At 34.0% G+C, this 16590-nt stretch overlaps 1 protein-coding gene across 6 annotated transcripts in view; it reads left to right on the plus strand.

The window, feature by feature from the left end:
* LOC149803782 (uncharacterized) overlaps positions 1 to 16590 on the plus strand; it is a 99714-nt gene that overhangs the window by 14831 nt on the left and 68293 nt on the right. The gene's annotated exons all lie outside the window — the stretch shown is intronic.

The following is a 16590-nucleotide window of genomic DNA, read 5'->3' on the forward strand; positions in this document are numbered from 1 at the left end:
ACTGTCTACATCTTGGCATATCAAGCAGATATTTCTGAGCTTTGGGTCTGTGAAATTCATTGGATGCTGAGGCAAGCCACCACATCCAATCAAAATTAAGTTGTTCAAATTTGAACACTGTTCCTATGTGATCAAGACAAGGGGAGCACACAACTTGAATGAACTGATAAATAAGCATTTTTCCAGTATTGGTCTGTGTTTACACAAATACCTTTCACTCAAATACACCTGTAATGGCTTCCCTCTGGTAAATAGTCATACTTTTGAAGTTAAACTTACAAACTATCCTTTTTAGGTCAGTTGCAACCACCGTTTTTGGTGGATGTACAATGCACCACACTGATGATTAATTGGCATTTTATGCTAAGAGAGGCAACACATGAAATCCAAAAGATGTCGCTGGGACAAAGCACCAATATAGCTGTTCAATCTGCCAAGGTGTAGATATGGTTATTGGAACCTTGGCTAGCAAAGATGATAAAGGAAAGGCAGTGTGCTATGAAGATGATGTAGCAAATATTTATGAGAGTCGAGTCCAATTTACACATGACTTTACTGTAATCAGGAAGTGTAACATGCTTTTAAGCAGAGCAAATCCCTATCCAGACTATTATATGGATAATTCTTTTGATATCATGTTTGATATTCATTAGTATTGATTTAAGTGCATCAGAACTTTCTTGGATGAAAGTGGTTTCATCTTTCTCTGTATAGAAATCACTAGTATCAGATATGTTTTTAATGTTTAAATTAATTTATGTTGTGTCTGAAATTAAATTTTTACAACAGTCAGCCATTTCTGTCTAATCAGGGCATTCGAATGGTTAACTTAACTTTGCAAAATATTTATAAATAATTACATCTTGCTTAAACAACTAAACAGGATGTATGATACTGTGATCTAATTAATATGTATGGGTATAAATTTTCATATTTCTGCAAATGCTAACATTGTTGACAGTAATTTATTTTGTGCATTGCATAAGAAGCCTTATTGTTTTCTCAGAAGAAGCAGTTTTATGGCTCTTTAAATTCACATTTTTGGGGTCTTAAGTTTATATTTTGATGGGGGGGTAAGTTGAAATTTTTTTGTATTTATACTTTACAGGAACTCTTAAGTTAAATTACATTTCCTGATGTACTGAGTAATTCATTTTAACTTAATAAATTCAACATTGCTTGTTGCATACATTTATATTGTACAAATCTTACATACTTTATTAACCCAACCACCACATCTACAAGCTTGATTTGGTTCGGTCCATTCTGTCTGTCACATCAACAAGCTTGATTTGGTTTGGTCCATTCTGTCTGTCACATCTACAAGCTTGATTTGGTTCAGTCCATTCTGTCTGTCACATCTACACTCTTGATCTGGTTCAGTCCATTCTGTCTGTCACATCTACAATCTTGATTTAGTTCAGGCCTTTCCCAAGAAAAGTGTTAGCAAGGTACTACTAAATAACACCCAGCATAGACAAATAAAATCTGGTAGGCATATCATGTATTTGGCATTTGTAATCCATATCTAGATTTTCAGGCCATTACTGCAGTTTTTAAAATGTTTGCACATTTTAAAATTTTTTGGACAAGATTAATATAACAAAATCAGTGGACATATACAAATAAAATTGTTTTATTTGTTTTGACTGGGACTTTCTTTTTGCCAAAATACTTGTTGTCATGGTTAAGCAAAACCCATTAGAGTTAGACAGATTTAATTTTTTAGGGATATTTTGTATTTATATTTAGAGGAAATAATGACAGCAATTACATAACTTATTTGGTCTTTTGCATATTATTTTTATTTGTATGGACTTTATTTCTGAAAATCTTGTTTGCATGATTATGCAAAAACAGCATGTCAGTAAAAGTTTGGTATTCTTGTTGTATGCGTTCATGCCATTATAGCAACCTTTTAAACTTTCTGTAATTTTTTTATTTTAGGACTTTGACTTGTAATACATTTTGTTGCATTTACTGCTGGAAAAATCATGATCACTTAATGTCAGGTGACATATTGATGACCTACTTCTAATGTGAAAGAGCACGCAGTTTATCTGGTACGTTAAAACTAAATACCATATTTAAAACTAAATATCAGTATACTCGCTTATAAGAAGAGGCCAACTACAGGCTGCACAGACCCAGACCTGCATCACATAATGCACTGGAAGATCTGGGTCTGTGCAGTTATTTTTTAAGAGTAATCAGTAGAACAAAGAACATATACCCAGATCTGCAGATGCAGTATGCTATGGCAGATCAGGATCATTGTTGTTTGTAGTTTGACTCAACTTATAAGTGAGTATATATGATAGTAAAACATTTAATGCTTACAAAATGTATCTAACAAAGCTCAGTCAAAAATGTATTTTATCTGTCATTGTTCTTTTTTTTTTTTTGCATCTTGTTACAAAATCATTGCTATGATCTTATTAGTATTAGGAATCAATAATGCATCAGCTGTGGTATGAAATATTATACCTTTCTGATTCAGATGATCACTGCTGGAAATTAAGCCATTATATCCATTTTTATGATTCATGATTCAGTTGTAGACACAAACACACAAACACACACACACACAGACACACAGACACTCTTTATTTATTTACTGATGTTTTGATTTGCAATTTGAGGTAGACTAAATAAATCTCAAGAAGAGAACAATCTTGGCAAGTTGTAAAGGTCAGGTTTGGTTTTCAGGAAGTATTGTAAATTACCATTATAAGTACATCCAGTTGGTCAGTTGGGTTTGATCCCCGGCCGAGTCATACTAAAGACTTACAAAAATGGTACTAACAGCTGCCTCACTTGGTGCTCAGCATTAAGAGGCTAGTGTTAGGACTGGTCGGCCTGGTGTCTGGATAATGTGACTGGATGGGGACATCATGCTATATGTCTTTGGCATGATGCTCCAGTGCTAGACATCACTTTAAACTGTCACACTGCAGACATCGTAGCGATATGGCTGAAAAATTGTTAAAGATACATTAAAAATCCAAATCACACACACCAATTGGTCATCTGCTTATGTTAAATGTAGCATGTTGGTTTAATTACAATTTTAAATAGCAACAGTCTGCCTGGTAAGAAATACACAGTGGAGTTTCAGGAAAGAGAAGAAGAGTTACTGTTCTTTGCATGATGTCTTTGATGCCGCAGTTCATTGTCTCTTAATGTCCACCTACTTTCAGGACATCAGTTGTAAATAGAAGACAGTAATTTAACATACTGTCACATCTGGGTATTCATGTTACTTCAGCTTTTTTTCTTTATATCATGGCCTGTTTTCCATTATACATCCTTCCATTTACTGTCAGTACTTATCCTAAGTATTGCAATGAAACTTTACACACACATTCAGCCCAAATTCTAGTCTGTCCTAAATGAAAATGGTGTCAATCTAATGTCCAGTTTTGTCACCATGGTATCGATCTTGGATCTTAAAGCTACTCCTCCTGAACAGGAAGTCATATAGACATGGGGTTTTCAAGAGATATCTAGTTGGTCCTAAAGGAAATGGTGCAGATTGGACTGCCAGCATGTTTGCCATGTTGTTACCATGTCTTGTTTTTACTGCATCTCCTAGATGGATGGTCATATCAAAATATTCACCAGAAAGCTTCTTATGATCATTCTTTTTGGTCCTAAATGAAGTTGGTACCATCTTGAAAATCTTTTTTATTGCCGCTACTAAACCAAAATTCACCAGATGACTTTCTACAGTGTCTAGCTGGTCCTGAATGATTGGTTGGTTGTTGTGGGGTTTAACGCCATTTTTCAGCACGATAGGCTATACATGGCGGCCAGTATTAATGGTGGAGGAAGAACCCGGAAAACCCCGGAAAGAACCACCGACCCACGAGAAGCTACTGGCAGGCTTTCTCACATGCCCACATTGGCTGAATCTTAGACTCGAACCGCCGCAGGCAGAGGTGAGATGGCAGTGATCCGTAACGAAGAGCGCTTTAGACCACTCGGCCACTCGGGGCCCCGGTCCTGAATGAAATGGTGCCAACCTGACATCCAATATAGCCATCATGGCAGCCATCGCTCTCTCTCTTTCACACACACACACACACACTTTCAGTTTTTTTTAATTGTATAACTATTTTGATAGCATGTTTAATCCAGTTTTGTGCTGTATTCAAAAGTTTGTGGCTACTTATTGACTTTCCTTGTATGAATATGGTATATGCAGTTGGAGGATGTGACAGTGTATTAAATTTTGGATATGTTTAATTTACATTGTATCAGAAAAATGTTTTTATATTTACCATTTGATGTTAAATTGTCTCAATGAAAATAATCATACTGTATTACATGGGCAACACATGTGAAAAAATTGCTATTTTTATACTGGTTTGGTTACATATGGATTGAGCAAAGTGTTGGAGACGTAAATTTGTTAATTAAGATATTTCAGCAAAGACTTAAAGATAGTATGATACAAAAAGTCATAGTGAAGTTATATCAATGTGAGTATGATACAAAAAGGCATAGTGAAGTTACATCAATGTGAGTATGATACAAAAAGTCATAGTGAAGTTATATCAATGTATGATACAAAAAGTCATAGTGAAGTTATATCAATGTATGATACAAAAAGGCATAGTGAAGTTACATCAATGTGATTATGATACAAAAAGTCATAGTGAAGTTATATCAATGTGAGTATGATACAAAAAGGCATAGTGAAGTTATATCAGTGTGTGTATGATACAGAAAGGCATAGTGAAGTTACTTCAGTGTGAGTATGATACAAAAAGGCATAGTGAAGTTATATCAATATGAGTATGATACAAAAAGGCATAGTGAAGTTACATCAATGTGATTATGATACCAAAAGGCATCGTGAAGTTATATCAGTGTGAGTATGATACCAAAAGGCATAGTGAAGTTATATCAGTTTGAGTATGATACAAAAAGGCATAGTGAAGTTATATCAATGTGAGTATGATACAAAAAGGCATAGTGAAGTTATATCAATGTGAGTATAATACATAAAGGCATAGTGAAGTTATATCAATGTGAATATGTTAAAGATACACTTAAAACCACAAACTCTTGGGACCAACTTTCGTTTTTGGTTTTGAGAAGTTTTGAGTTTACTGAGAATTTCACAGATGAGAATAATGTGTATAACTTTTTATAAGTTCTTACTTGACTTGAGAGAGAGAGAGGAAGGACAGAGAGAGAGTGAATCTAATTGCATAGGAACATCTTATATCTGTGTTAGAGATCACAGATGAAGAAAGCTCATTTTAAACATGTAATGTAAACTTCAATGAATGATGTGATCTAATATTATAATATATGCATTATATTACTGAAAATAATGTCAATTTGACCTCAATCATAACCACATGGCCATCTGGAAAATTTTGTGGCTGCTGTCCCTGAATGTGTGGTCATATTGATATGGGGTTTTCACGATAAGATTTCTATGATGTCTAGCTGATTCTAACTAAAAATTAGGCCAATCTTACATCCAGTACAGTATGGCCATCACAGCTGTTAATTTGAAAATTTTGTTATTGCTTAAAATTATCAGAGATGGTTTCAGCAATCAGCATTAAAAAGAATATATGCTCTTATCTTGAATTCATGGAAATCTTTTCATATCGGTCCCTGCAAAGGAATCTAGTTTTGTCCAGTGCTTCAAGGGATTATAAATTTATCCAGTACTTGCCCGTTTATTATAAGTAAACTAAATTTTATTTAGTTTATTTCTATTCTCATTAGGGCATTTGAGTGTTTTAAATTGCAGTTTTATCATCAGGAGGACACGATAAATAAAAACCAAATGTTGCACATTTAAATAGGACCGGATGTTGTACCATAAATACTCACTTATAACTCAAGTCAAAACTGCAAACAACAAAAATTCAGATCTGCTGTAGTGGATGATTACCTATTTCCTATTTGAACTTAGAGCTTATGTTCATTTTGTTATTTTTTTGTTAATTTTGTTTCTCATGTTTGTCTCTTTTTTTTGTACATTCATTTATTTGTTTGTTCATTCATTCTGACACTTACTGCCCCATTTTGATCCTACATATTTTTGATTTGTTTGTGCATTCCTTTTTGGAAAATCATATTAATTTAAAAGTGTGTGCGTGACTTGTATTTTTAATATAGCTTTAACAATTTTCCAATCATATTGCTATGATATATCTGCAGTGTGGCAGTTTATAATGATGTCTAGCACTTGGGCATCATGCCGCAGCCGTGTTGCATGTCCCACCCAGTCACATTATCCTAACACCAGGTCAACCAATCCTAGGACTAACTTCTTATTGCTGAACACCAAGTGAGGCTGCTGCTAGTACCATTTTTGTTAGTCTTTGGTGTGACTCGGCCGGTGTTTGAACCCGTGACCTCTTGCATCCTCCTGCACTCCAAAATAAATGAATTGAATCGCTATTGACGGTATAAATTAGAAAAATTAGGAAAAAAATAAATTGTTTGTAAAACCCTAACACACATAGTGATACCTAATTAAATTGATACCTTCTTTGTGGGATTTTTTTTTTATGAATAATTTTTTGTAAGATTAAATGTCTGAAAGCTTGTCTCCAATCCTGAAACACTCTCATGACCATTTTTTTTTGTCATCGAGAAAATTACATAAAAGTGACTCAAAAGTGTTCACCATCTCTCCATCTTTAAATGAATTGCTTTTGACAACAGAAGATGATTCTCATGAAGAATGATGCAATTTTAGGAAGTAGTTAAGAACTTTTAGTTTCCTATAATATGGTCAGATAAATGAGTTATTTTATTTTTTAAATGTAATATTCATTGTTCTCTATCATAATGAATATTCTGGTGTAATGAAATAGTATCTTTGCTGATGACATTTTTAAAACAAAACTGATGACATTTTTAAAAATAGGAGGTAATCAAGAACTTTTTGTTTCCTACAATATGGTTTGATAAATTGATTAACTTTTTTTCTTGAAATATAATATTCATTGTTCTCTTGATGATTAATATTTTGGTGTAATTAAATAGTCTCTTTGCTGATGACATTTTTAAAAAACTTTGTAGAAAGAAATATTCATAAGATAATGAACTGTTGCAGCTTTTTGCAAGAAGTCATGGGGTTCATCTGATGAGGTGTGGAGGAATATTGTCAGTGTTCTTTACCTTATTGTCAGGAGGTGAAAAAATCACTTACTCCAGTTTATTGAAACAATATAAGAAAAATCATTAAATATGCTGGCCTCCATAATAGCACTAGCTGAATGCAATAAATGATTCCCATTTGGCACCAGCGATGTAACAGTACAAGTTCTGCTTGCTTAAATGAAACAAGTTTTTGCCATTTACCAGTATTGAAGTCCTGTTTAAAAATGTTCTGTTGGCAATATTGTATTTATTAGCCTTTTTAGCTGAAAAAAGTATATTAAATTGTCTGTACTGAGAATCTTGGCTTCCAGGACCAGTAATACAAATTTAGTCCACAGTTTGTACATGGAGAAACTATGTTTTAAATTAGCACATTTACAAGTGTGGACCAAATTGTTTCATGACTCTTCAGAATACATATTTTTTATCAGCAGTATATCTTACAGAAATACTGGCACCAGAATAGTGTTCTTTAAACAATATGTAAAAATTACATAAGGTAAAAGGAACTTCAGATATATAAATGTTTTTCTTCAATGATCAGGTCTTCTTGTTTTTAGATATTATGCCTCAGGAGTTGTGCCGTTGACGGATTATGGCCAGGCTAAGCCTTGGTATTTTTATAGCTGACTTCTGAACCATTCAGTAACATGCACGGTCTGATACAATTATCAGTTGACATCTTTTTGATAAAAAGAAATTGATTAATAGGTAATCATGATACATTTACCTTTACCTAAATACATGTATTCATATACAGCTAGTGCATGCAGTCATACATAAATAATCAGTTTGATTGAGCACTTGTAACTTTCAATGAATGGTCATGAATCAGTAGATTATGGTTGCCAATTCCAGCTGTTTTGGAGAAAATGTGAAATTTGAATACCAGATGTTACCTTCAAGAAATTTTAAGTTCATTTATTTTCAGATAGCAATTTACTGGCATGTCAGAATTGTAAACCTAGCAAAAAGTGCTAGCTTACAAGATTTCTTTTTGAACCCTGGTCTATCCATACTCCAACTAATTGATTATGGTACTTCGATACCAGACGTGTGATCACTCAGCAAGCTACATTTTTATCAGTTGCCATCTTCATTTTGAACATTACGATGGATAAATATTTATCAGCAACTTATGATTCATCACTTATCACAGTAAATAGTTGCTGTTGATACAAGATAACGACTTGGCTACCCATTATTTAGACTTTGTGCCTGTGCCATTTCCTTTAAAACTATCTCCGAGTTTGCAGAGTCACACATTGAGTAAGCCCATAGGTTATTTTCCCACTCCAAACTATCACTATCACCCAAAATGTAACAATTCCCCATATCTTGATTATTAATGGGGGACAGAGGCACAGTGTGACCCTGCTGTAAAACAGTGGTTGGGTTCAGGACTGTGTTACAGACTGAACTGTGTTATAACCAACCAAGTCATTTAGTTGAAATTTATTTTATACATGTATGAAAAAGATTCAGGTGGGGAGGAGGTGGGGTAATAAAAGTGGATGAAAAAATACATGCTTTTGATTAAATGAAGACAAAGCTAGTCCGAAATGCAGTTTTTTAATGACAGCTTAATTTGTGTAGTACAGTCCATAATTTGTTAAGCGTTGTACATCTTCAAGAGAAATCCATGAATTCGAGTATAGTTTACATGTTATAAAATTCATGTATAACTCACATCAAGTTGGAAAACATATTATAAGACATTAAAAAAAAGATCTATATCCCATTGTCAACAAACAGATGTCACTAAACAATTCAATATGATATTGTCACCATAAGAATGTTGCTGTAGTTGTTTACATGCTACATGTACATGTACTTAACTTGACCTCGATTTTTGTCAGGTGGAGACACTGATGCTACCCATGGGATGAGACTATTCATAGGAAAATGAAAACATGTGAAGAAATTAAAAAGTTTAACACTTTCACATTGTATCCCCTAGGGGTGAAAGACTGAGAGTCAAAAATCTCCATGATGTCAGAATTGGGCATCAGACTGAGTAAAAAAACAAACTTTGGTATCAAAACTTGGGGATCAAATTAAAATGTTGGGGGTCCCTGAAGCACAGAGGAGGGTAAAGAGAAACACTGCTTTCAATTAGCTTGATGGCCAGACATCTATGGTTTCAAAGATTGGAAATTTAATTTGTGCTTTATGCTGCTGTTGATAGTGATTCTAAGCATCAATGATTTTGCCTGCAAATAGGAAACTTTCATGACACAATAAATGTCTTCCAGTCACTTTGGAAAATGCAACAATCCATCAGATTCCATTGCCTTTTTTAAGTTTGGTGCCAACTTTCTTTGATAAAGGTGCTTTGTTTTTATTGAAAACTAGCTGGCTTGCTTTGATGAAGGGTGCATTTGTTGTTGAAATCACCATAAAGGACAATTTTGGAGATCAAACAAATGCCCATTTGTTATTGCAGAATCAATATCAAATAATTGTAGAGCATTCAGACTGAAATATGTTTTGTTATTTGCTTAATATTTATTTAGAATAATCTATGCTTCAAAGGTAATAAGTTTTCTTTGGAGGTTTCAGAAAAACTATTTTTTTGGGTACATTTAAAAGAAAAAAATAAGCCATTATTTAGTCAGTTGTATCTGTTTCTGTTCATGCCTTCAAAAGTTGGTCAGTTGTAACTATCATGACTGTTTGAGTGAATCACATCATTCAGGCCAGACATCAGCATAAGTTGATTATGACATAACAAAGCACTGTTAAGATCATTTGTCAGTATGAAAAGAGGATATGTAACAATAGATATATTAAAAGTGCATTTTATATCCAGGTTTGTGGCTTCCTTTTATGATACCTTTGAATTTCTTCACTCTAAATCCAAGTTTAAACAGCCAGTAATGTTGTTGTCACACACAAAAATCCAGATGGTGTATGTTGTTGCCAATAAGGAGGAACTAATTGCAATTTGTGACATTGGTGAAGCAAAGCTCTGACCCTGAATAAACATGTTGAACATTATTTTAAACAATATTTTTCATACTTTTATGAAGAAAAAATATTTTTTTAGTGTCAAGATAAATACATTTTTATGAAATTTCAGGAGCCATGCCACAATCGTCTTGTATTAGAAATCATACCTGATCTCTTCCCCAAAATGAAATTTTTACATGTTATTTTTCTTACTATTTAGAAGATTTTTTTTTTCGTGTATGAGAGAAATACATGTATATGAAATTTTGGTAGCCATGCAATGATCTTGTTATATCTGAATTCATGTTATAACTGAGCATGCTATAGTGGGGTATATAGAATATCCTCTTGATGGCTTGGATGGCAGCAATGCGGATCATGGGGTTACTGGCACAGGATTTCCTGGCCTGCCTCTTTTGTTCTGCTGCATCTGTCCTGTTGGCTTTGCAAGCTGCAGGACCTTTACCGATGGAGGAGCGCTACATGCACCTGTTCCACTCCCAGATGTGTCATAGCTATGTCAGAGTTCTTAATGACATCTACAAGGTGTCCTTATATATTTTCTCTTGCCTTCTTTGTTGTGATTTCCTTGTTCAATCTCACAGTAAAAGAGTGTTTTGGAAGCCGGTGGTCTGGCATGTGAGCTACATGGCCTGCCCATCACAACTGTGACTGCATCAAGATGCTCTTGATACTGGGCAGGCTTGCTTGGGCAAGGACCTCAGTATCTGGGATCCTGTCTTGCTGCTGTGGAGTCTTCTGAGGCAAGTTGTGTGGAATTGGTGCAATTTCTTCTCATGGCACTTGTGCACTGTTCAGGTTTCACAGCTGTATACATGTAATAGCATAGGGAGTACTGTCATTCTGTACACCTTCAGCTTTGTCTATGGACTAATGCCTCTTCTGTTCCAGACATTGGAATGTGGATGTTAGTTCTTTCCTTGATAAACCTTGAAGTGTGGATCAGGCTGGATGCTACTTCTTTTGCATGGTAAAACACAGTGTAACTCCATGATTTACATCTTATAATCCTTGATCACCACACCCAGTTTTATAGCCCCCCCCCCCCCCATTGGCATGTTCTACAATCCAATGCTTTTGGAGCAGGCTGACCACATGCATAGCTTCTAGTTACAGAAATATGGACAGATAATGCAAAGGTATAATGTTTCAAAATTTACATTGTTAATTTCCTTTGAACTGCTGCATTTACTGCATACCGGTACTTTGTTTTTACAATGTTGCTTTATTTGAAAAATTGCAAGTTAGTGGGTTCAGTTACAGAAAAATTACATGAAAATTGTCGCCACCAATATTTTTGGTGCTTTTTCAAATAATTTCCTTAGTTATTTTCTTTATACGGTGTGCTGATTATATATATGTGTGTGTGTATATATATATATATATATATATATATATATATATATATATATATATATATATATATATATATATATTATAATGAGGACTTTGTATAGCACCTAATCTTTAGAAGCTCTAACTGCTTTACAACATTAGAAAAACCTATAAGATTAAAAAACATAATAATATTATTACAAAAACAAACACCATGAAATTAGAAAAACATTAAAAAACAAAAACCATTCTGAGAATATTTCAGGTAGGAAACATTATTAGGTCTTTGTTCTTGCAGTCGAAATAGGTGAGTTTTGAGAGCCCTCTTGAATGTGATCACTGTGTCTTTGTGTCTAAGTTCAGTGGGCAATTCATTCCACGTTGCTGGGCCTTGGTATGCAAAAGAACACTGTCTATATGACTTTGTTTTCATAGTGGGAATAATGAGTATACGATTGTCAGAAGAGGAGCATAAGTATCTTGCGGGTGTGTGCACATGGGTGAGATCGGATAGGTATGTTGGACTAGAGTCCGACAGTGAAATGTAGCACAGAGAACAAATTTAGTGTTTGATTCTGGATCGAATGGATAGCCAGTGTAGGGTACAGAGCAGCGGGGAGGTGTGCTCTGATTGTGGTTCTCTAAGTATGATCCAAGCAGCTGTGTTTTGAACTTTTTGAAGTTTCTGGAGTAGATATTGAGATGAACCAGACATATATATATATACAATTTTAGTACATTGGTTCTTCCATGTTGGTTTGTTTACTCTTTCTATTAGTTATTTGCATGATCATCTCTGACTTGAACACACACACACACACACACACACACACACACACACAAACCTGTTTACTTTTTATCTTCAAAAATATTGAAAAACAGCTTGGATATCTTGTTATTTATTGTGACAGGCTCAGTAAAACAAGCAAACTAAGATGGGTTTTTAATATGATAAACTTGGTAGCATGTATCGACACAAATTGAATTAAGTTATTTAAATGTGAGACAAATTTATGTCACAACAGGATTTGAACTCTGACCTTCCAATCCAGAGGCAAGGACCTAAACCACTAGGCCACCATCTCACAAACTCAATGTACAGTATATGAGAGTGCTGGGGGATTATGGCAGTTGACAGTCAATCTCATCTAGCAAAACTTGTCAACTGGAACTGGAAACAAGGATCTTGTTGTAGCTGACTTGGAGGGTAGGTGGCAGCTACATTGGGGAATTAGCTGGTAGAGCCAACAAACAAACATCTATGTTACATATTTCTTTAATTCAGATTCAAAAGCTCCCGTAACCAGTGCTGCCTCTGGTATATATATCAGCCTAGAGCGGACTTCACAGGAGACATCCTGATATCGTATTTCTGTAACTGGCTTGAATTGTTTCTGGTACATAGATCTGTGTTTCCTACATTTAACTAAACATTTGATATCTCACTAATGAGTTGTCTAGAAGTTGATTTGAAAACATATATATGATTGCTACATATCTGATCAGACTCACACTCACTTTCAACCTCTCCCTCAAAATACAAATGTTAAATAAATGTAGTTCAAGTGTAAAGGTTGGCAAGGATTGTCAGAGTTCAAGTATAAAATATCTATTTCTTTAAAATCTATATCTGAGATACTCTTGCTAATTAGAGAAACTTAATCTAATATCTTGTCTCTAATATCATCAGCATTTTCAAAATCTAAAACTAATTGTAAGTCCTGTAAATAATCATTAAATTAATTTGCATAAACACAAATGCCTGTTCTCACTTAAAGTATAGACCATAGAGCTAGACCTGTTAAACCAAATGATTAATGTCCATAAGGTCATGGGGTGAGTGTGCTGTAAAGATTCTGCTTGTATTGTTTTGGAGGATGTGGATTCTATTCAACATGACTATGTACCAGACTAGAAAATTGGAAAACAGTTAAATCATATAAAAGTCCCTACTACAATCTTCTGATCCAAAAGCAATTACCTTTACCACTGGTCAACAACTGTCCAAAACAAATAACATTAAAAACATACATAACCTTTTTTTCCTTCAGCAAATTAAACCTGCAAACATGTACAAAAAATAAGCATGGAAAATATTGATATACATTCAGATAAATACATATCCATACTAGAATATTACATTTTAAGTGAAACTGAAAGCATATGGCATTCCAAGAGGCGTACGAAATATTTCTGCATGATGTTTGTTGTCATTCTCATTGTCGTCTATTTGTATTTCATGTAGCATATGCGTGTCTAAATTGACAAGTCCTTGAGCATGCTTGAGCAATTCATATTTATTCCCTGACACGTGTGCACCTCTATCTCTTAAATAAACCTTCAATTCACGAACTGATAGCTTGTCAAAAGAGCACAGGTCAGCCATTCATTTGTTAGATGTCATTTCATCTGATTTTTTTGCTCACCGGAAGTAGATTTAACAAATAATGATAACTCGCGCAAGGGAGGTAACAACCCTTCTTAAACAGGACGATACACTAACTCCTCATTTTATAAATGGGATACATTCCTTGAAAGTTGTTTGTTATGTGAAAATTTATTAAACGAAAATGAATTTCCTGTTAATTTAAAGGCAGTTTTTAGCAATAAGTGTCCTGAGATAATGCATATATAAATCATAATGAAGGAAGGTAAATATATAGTACACATATGTAATTATTAATTATAATGATCAGTAACTAATTTTATTAAAATAAAGAAACATCATAAAGGAAAAAAGGAACAATAATTAAAGCACTCATTTATTTTTTAAGTACTGCTGACAGCGGTACACGAACTAGAAGGCGCAAGATGGAAGCTGTGTGCTGTATCCATTAAGTGTTCACATTTTCATGACTTTTCACCAATCCATGTCTCGTTTCATATCAAGACGTTTCATATCAAGACTTACAAATGGTTAGACTTTTTAGATGCAGGCAATGTTGACGAGTGCTTGGAACTTATGATGGAGTGCAAGATATTTTGAGAATAATCCCTCAAAACTGGCTGATGTTCTGATTACAGTAATACAACAAACAATACATGTACAAAGATGGCATCTGGATGTGCAGGGGCAGAGCTGAAAATGTATGCATATCTGGCTTGACATGCTTTCATTGTAGCGAAAATTCATTGCACATACTAAAAATGGGGTTATCGTTTTTCAAATGAGCGAATATGTGAAAATTTGTAAAAGTAGTAGTTGGTGTATAATCAATATATTTGTGCACTGAGAATTTCATTTCTCAAGGCAGATGGTCACTCATAGCAGTAGTCTTTTTAGACAGGTTTTACCCTAACTATTATCCCTCAACTTGTTCCAAATTTAATTGATCCATTTCTTTGAGTCAGAAGCATGACGAGGTATAGGAAAAATAAAAAGTGTGTTTACAAATTTGACTGGTTTGAAAATTAGGGGAGGCAAGTGTTTTTTTAAGAATATTATTTATTGTGATTACCATGGGGGGAAAAAAGTGCTATGGTCTGCAATGAGAAATGGGGATGGTTGGTTGAAATGGAAAAACACATTTTTATTGTTTGGCCTGAGGGTTTTCTGTTTTGTTTCTCTGTTCTTCCTTTTCCAAAATTTTTCTCAGGCCTGAAGGAACAGCAGCTGTAAAAAGTTCCTGGTCCTCCAAAAGTTTTGATTTGCTTTTTCCTGAGTATGTAACATTTTCCTCTTTGAATTTTTTTTCTTCAGCCCAACCACAAAATTACTGACATCATATAAAATGGGCAGGTGGTAATTTTGAACCTTGTTAAAGATATATCCCAGCAACAGTTCATTGCTGATAAATTTGTACAGCATGCAGATGCCATCTTTGACCCTTGTCCTGTTTGCATGATATAAATACAAACAGAATAAACCACTAGGAGTGTCCTTGTGTACAGTGACTCATGCAAATAGACATCAGTAAAGTAGATGTAAGATAGAGACCCACCTCTAACACACCTGACAACGTGCCTTAAGGTTCATGGACAAAATGATAATATCATGGAACAGTCTTAATATGCTAGGAAGAGTTTACCTGACAGAAAGAGGGATGCTTATATGTCTTCTGCCTTTTCTGGGGTTGGGGGTGGGTGGGTGGGTGGGCATAGTATTTGTATTTTTGTATGTCCCACTTTTGTTACCATTTAATACTTGTAGCTTTAAAGTCATTTATGATTTAAGGGAATGAAACTTGGTTTACTTGTACATCATTACGAAATGGTGCAATCTTCACTTACCAACCTGTATTCCAAGTTGCAGTTAAAATAGTTAAATTTGTGACTGGAAGCTTAGACTTAGTGAAAATGGTAAGTTGGTTCGCAACCATCAGAATCATAATCTAGTAACTAGAATATTAATCAATTCTTTCTAATTACAAAATTGGCAATCTCAACTTCCCTGTTCATGTTGCACTGTGTGCAGAAGTGACTGCTGTTCCATGCTGCTGTATGGTCTATGCAACTGTTAATACCCAGACATGCACTTAGATGAGTCAGGACAGTGCAGTTTAATGTACCATTATGTTACATGCTTAACCGAAAACCTTGTCAAATTCTGAACAGGTTGTCTTTGCTGAATACAGATGGAGCTATTTCTGAATAGCAGTGTATATTTTTAAACTAAAATTGTTCCAAAACTAATAATGCATGAAATTAGTTTGATAATTGACCAGTGATAATGCATTTGTGTCAAGTATTTGTTTCATTAGCCATGACAGGATCACTATACAGTTTCTAAGCATGACCTATAGTAATGCCATAACTATGTAGAGTTGTAAATCTTTTTTTTTTTTTAAAATTAACAAATATTTGTTAGATTTTACTATCTGATTTTTTCTTTATATTGCTTTTAAAGTATTTTGGTTACAGTTGAATGAAATTAATTACATATGTGAAAACATTTCTTTCCATGAATGACTAATTATTATTATAATAATATTAATATAATAACTATTATTTCATGTGATTCTTGCTATTATTATGATTACTGTTGTTTTCAGTCTATATATATATATATATATATATATATATATATATATATATATATATATATATATATATATATATATATATACACATTAAACGTTATCTCATGTGTCATATTGGGGTTTATATCTTCAAGGTCGTGGTCACATTGAAATATTTTGTTTT

This window comes from Sinohyriopsis cumingii, chromosome 3 (genome assembly GCF_028554795.1).
Source record: "Sinohyriopsis cumingii isolate HCF-2022 chromosome 3, ASM2855479v2, whole genome shotgun sequence".
NCBI classification, from domain to species: domain Eukaryota; kingdom Metazoa; phylum Mollusca; class Bivalvia; order Unionida; family Unionidae; genus Sinohyriopsis; species Sinohyriopsis cumingii.